We start from the raw sequence: 6000 nt of genomic DNA, 5'->3' as shown, positions 1-6000 counted from the left end.
TGTCCTGACAACTATAAAGGGTTTTCAACAGTTAAAAATGAAGAGTATCTTCAAAAACGTTGGAGCCACAATAACTACCAGCGTAATACAAATAGTCGGGAGCTAACATGTACTTTATTTCCCGCGTCTGGTATGCTCTAGATAGCAAATGGCTTGTAGTCAAGATGACCAAACAATCATTACAAAAATAACTTTCTGGGAATACACGTTACATTCAAGAATGCCGAATTATAAAGAGAAAAAGCAGTCTCTCACTTTTTGGGTATGTTACTCAATCTCTTCGGGAAACTTGACCTTGGAATACTCTGTGTTCTCCAATGATTACCAAAGAGACTACCAGGAGCACTGTCAAGTACGTTTAAGTGTGCTTGTGCGTGTATGTGAAGAGAGGGAAAGAGAGAGCGTGTATAATTAATTAATGAAATGACTGATTCTGTATAAGCCCTGGCATCGGATTAAATCAATGGGTAAGAAATTCCAGAATACAGCAAATATTGAATATTTTTTTACTATAATTCAGTACAAATTAAAACATTTTTCATGGTATTAATAGTAATCACCCATTATGTGACCTAGCGTTGCTTTTCCTGAGAATGCCTTCTGAAGTTGATTGATTAAAGTTTGGATATGCACTGTAGATTTCTGGCAATTTTGGATTCAGTGTTAGTATTTCTTTATATACTTCATAGAGATCATTCAGTTTCTGATCATTTCTTTTTTAGAATCGCAAAGTTTGTGAATCGTTTCCTCCAGTGTTCTCTTAATCTTCGCCGAAAAGTTGATTTGGTACTTGGCCCCTTGAGTTGCACCCTTTCAGAAAGACAACAGATGATGTTGGCTGTAATAAGAAACTGTTTTTATGGGTATTTGCTAGAGGGGAAAACACGTTCTCTGGTTTCGACCTAATAATAATAACATAATGATAATTTACGTATTATTATGATAATAAATATTAGTGAGGATAAAATAAGACCCTTTTCCTGTGCGTATATGTTAGTGTGTTGCTAATAATATACATAAAATCCTTAAGCATCATGAGGACTACTGCCCTCGCCGACACAGGGAATGAAGTTAGACCTGTTTCATTCCCTTTGATGATGTGGGCAGTAATCCTTGTTAAAGCTTAAGGATTGTAAGTTTATTTCTAACAATTTACCAAGATTTACACGCCATGAAAAGGGTCTTATTTTACCTTTATCGTTACAGAATGGGATTGTTTCCCAGTAGTAGGGGAAAAGGTGCTATTTGGCGTCCTGGCGTCCTGAACATTTGGCATCTTGAACATTTGGCATCCTCAAGAAATGGTGTCATTTGGCGTCCTCAATTATGATTTATTTTATTTTTATATTTTTGCTGAAGAAAATAACATGCAATTTTATTTTTATATTTTTGCTTTCGAAAATAACATGCATATATAAAAAAATTATGTAGTAAGTAGGGAAAAGGTGCCATTTGGCGTCCTGGCGTCCTGAACATTTGGCGTCCTGAACATTTGGCGTCCTCAAGAAAGGGTGTCATTTGGCGTCCTCAATTATTATTTATTTTATTTTTATATTTTTGCTGAAGAAAATATCATGCAATTTTATTTTTATATTTTTGCTTTCGAAAATAACATGCATATATAAAAAAACATTATGTAGTAAGTAGGGGAAAAGGTGCCATTTGGCATCCTGGCGTCCTGAACACTTGGCGTCCTCAAGAAAGGGTGTCATTTGGCGTTCTCAATTATTATTTATTTTATTTTCATATTTTTGCTGAAGAAAATAACATGCAATTTTATTTTTATATTTTTGCTTTCGAAAATAACATGCATATATAAAAAAATTATGTATTAAGTAGGGGAAAAGGCCCCCGAACTGATATGAGAGAGATCCACTGCATGACTCATCAACTGCCACATGACTGATGAGTTGAATCAATATAAACTATCTGTTATTAATCCCACTTTATCTATAAGACTCTGATTAGGAGGAGACACCTTGCCGAACAGATCTGAACTGATATGAGAGAGACCCACTGCGTGACTCAACAACAGCTGTGTGACTGATAAGAGCTGAACCGTTATAAACTAACTGTTATTAATCCCACTCTATCGATAAGAGTCTGATTAGGTATCCACTGCTGATATGATTTAGACCCACTGCGTAACTCATGAACAGGTACATCACTGATAAGAGTTGAAGCATTATAAACTATCTGTTATTAATCCCACTCTATCGACAAGAGTCTGATTAGGTATCTGCTACTGATATGATTTAGACCCACTGCATGACTCATGAACAGCTGTATGACTTCATATGGACATTACAATGTACAGCTCTCTGAGATATGCAGCTCTAACTCTCCACCCGATTGTTAAAGTCACATGTTTTAACACGCTCTCGATTACGCTCACTGTCATTGTCACTTAACCTAGGTATGGGATAATAAAAAGCGATTCTACCTATCCACTCATTTTATTAGATAAAGCGGTATACATTAACAAGTACATGAATCTGGGGGTTCTCCCGACACACATTCCAATACAATACCACCACGAGTTGTTATAACCAACCTAAAACCTCTAAATAATTTTACAATAAATGACCATAGGCTTCCAAATCTAGTATGCCGTACAGCCTGACTTTCCTCCCCCTCCCCCTTCTTCTCCCCCTCTTCCGTTAGTGTTCTGCGTAGAACTCATCTTCTTCCTCCTCCTCCTCCTCCTCCTCCTCCTCCTCCTCCTTGAGCATTCACCCTAAGGAAGAAAAATAAAATGTCTTAGACAAACTGAACATCTGCAAAATTAATTATATGATGTATATTAGCAACATTTTTTAAAAATGTAATTAATCATTACCTTTTATTTAAAGAACGCACGCACTCCTTGTATGTAACGCCCGAACTCCAATGTGAACACCACACCCTCTATTCCAAAAATTTTAAGGAAAACCCAAGTTAAAGCTATAACCCTGATAAATTTTAAGGTAGAAATCAAATCACTTTAAAAATTCAATTAAATTATTGAAATGAACATTAACAATATTAGGGTCACTGCTTCGTGTAGTAATTGCCTGAGTGTAGTTGCCCCTAACCAACTGGTATCAGGGCTGGTGCTACCCAGACTAGGTCTTCCAAGATGGAATAGTCTGTAAAGACGAGAGTAAAAATACTATCAATAAACTAGCTCAATGTCAAAAAAAATATTTCCCAATAAAAAGTACTAGTGCTTCTAGGTAATTAAAGACTATCGCTAATTAAAGACAAGTGCTGGTTCATAATAATAAGCAATACCAATTTTATGAAAAACTGGCAAACCCTAAGATTTATGGAAATCTGGAAACCTTCAAAATAATTACCAGTTTTATGGATAAGCTGGTAAAACCTACGAACTAGTAACTTATTCTGTTATACAACACCCAGCTAGCCTATCAATTGTAAGCCAGCCAAACAATGGCAACAAGAAAATTACGTCAGGTTGATCAGGCCTGGCGGCATAAATACAGCCATGTACTAACACAATACAAAGAATTATATATACCAGCCTTAATAACTTTAACGAAGAAAAACATACAGTCTTAACTTAACCAAGCACTCATACACATTCACATATGGAAATATTTGAAATTTGAGCAGGATAAAAGTTTAATTTAGCCAAGTTATAGTTAAAATTTAATTAGGATTTCCCACGTAACTATAGGATTCATGCTTGGCATGAATTATTCCCACGAAAATTACCCAAATTAGCACCAACAATTGTGGGCAACTCACTTCCATGAGAATACGTCCTTTGCGCCCACTGTTTGAAGGATTATTTCGTGATGTTAGCACCAACAATTCCGAAGTTGTTTATTTCTCAGACACGATGATTGGGTCCGATGATGGATCTTCAAGAGGACCTTCCATACCCCTGAATTTATCCTTAGGGGCGTCATTCTTCGGTTAGATGTTAGCTGGTCACTAATATTAAGATGGTAGGAGGGCACCACTATTTATCCCCCACTGGGGCATCCTCCCCCAATATCCTATGCGGCACGGTGATTTTTTAGCCGGTCATTTTTGCGAGACAGGCAGGAGCAAACACACGGACAGCTGAGAGGTAATGGGCTGACTGACCTTTCACCGCCTCGTCGGTTCCCTTCAAAGCTACGGGAAGAAGTCTTCGCGGCAGTAATGTTTTAACAACTCATAAACAATAAGGATTGTTGCCCAGTGTAGTTTGGTGCTTTAAAGATAGTTATCTTCAATAGAATTGTAAATGATTAAACTGAAAAACTTCTTTCCTGACAAAAATCAAATAAACCATCGAATAAATATCCAAACTACACAAGCAACGAAGGAATTAAACGTATTATAATACAAAAAGTAAACATTATTAAATTCTATTTTAGAAAGAAAGAGACAATGAAAAATATAAGACAAATCCGCTTAGAAAAATAAATAATTCCTTATAAAGCGGATTTTTCTCAACACTCCCACAAAGCCATTCAACTTTTTCCGGAGAAAAAGTTGAATAAAACAGGTAAACAAACAAGAAATCTACATTCATGCAAAAATATATTTACAAACATTTACAAACTAGACGAGGCCTTCTACATACCCGTCTTTAATCAGTTTTTTAGCCCTGACAGCAGCTCTGCGAGTTTTCCTATTTACATTCTCCCTACTCACTGAATCATTGTCAGAGTGTATGCCAAACTTAGCCAGTACTGCAGACATATCAGGCATCTCCACATTACTGGAATCTGTCTGAGAATCATATTCATCTACACTAAGTAAAGGAATTAAGCTTTCAGCATGCATTTGGACAACAGCTCTATTGCCCTTAATTACAGTGGCTCCTGTGACCTCTTGCATATTGTTAATCTGGACTTCCAGAACCTTTCCCATTGGATAATTGGAACGCTTCTGATAAGGTTCCTTTATCAAGACAATATCACCAATTTGCAAACTCTTATGAGAGACAGGACGATATCTAGATTTATTATCCGTTGCTTGATGGACTAATTGAGCAAGAAACTCTTCATTATAAAGCTTCAACAACTTTTCCCTTGATTTCCTAAGTTTCCTAAAACCATCCTTAACAAGATTAGTGGGATTAGATTCCCAGAGAGTATCATCATGAGGCACTGGTTGCAGATCAGGTATCAAATTAAGAGAGGCAAGTTCATATCCATGAAATAAAATTTCAGGAGTGATGGGAGCAGGAATAACCTCATCAACAGAACCATCCCTTAATCCATTCCGAAATGCGACAGGTCGCCTATTGACTAGATGCTTAACTTCCCTAATCAAGAACCCAAAATCCAAGTAGTCTAAGACATTATTTCTTATGCTGCCAAAAATAAGTCTTTTGACCAGCTTGACACAACTTTCCACTAAAGAACCCAACTTATTACAACCTTTAAAATATTGCTGGAATTCCAAAGTCTGAATTCCATTATCCTGCAAATAAGAGACAGACTGAGGGTCATTCAAAAATTCTTTAATAATTTTGGATCCACTAATAAGTTGACTACCTTTATCAGAGAAACATTTCTCAGGAATTCCAAATTCATGAACATGCAATTGCATAGCTCTCAAAAATGATGCAACAGATAGGTCCATACAAACATGCAAATTGATACCCCTACTCCACAAGCATGAAAAACATAACAACCAAACTTTTCTTCTTCTACCATTCCAATGTACCCAAAAGGGACCAATATGATCAATAAACACATACCGAAAGGGAATGTTGGAAGGATTCAACCTAAAGTCCCTATATGGACTCTGATTCAACTTAACTACATCTCGATTGAATCGTCTACAGTGTATACACTTCCTTAAAAGTTTCTTGACCACAGAGAAGTAATGAGGAACATAGAATTGCTTTCTTAGCTCAGACAACAGTGGATAGACACCGGAATGGTAAGTATCCTTATGCAATTCCATTATAATAGCTTTAGTTAATAAACTATCTTTAGCCAAGAGGATAGGGGCATGATATTTATTTGCTCTATCTTTCCATCTAGTGAATTT

This window comes from Macrobrachium rosenbergii, chromosome 41 (assembly GCF_040412425.1).
Source record: "Macrobrachium rosenbergii isolate ZJJX-2024 chromosome 41, ASM4041242v1, whole genome shotgun sequence".
Lineage (NCBI taxonomy): Eukaryota > Metazoa > Arthropoda > Malacostraca > Decapoda > Palaemonidae > Macrobrachium > Macrobrachium rosenbergii.
The sequence above is the reverse complement of the archived record's forward strand: the minus strand, read 5'-3'. Positions refer to the sequence as shown.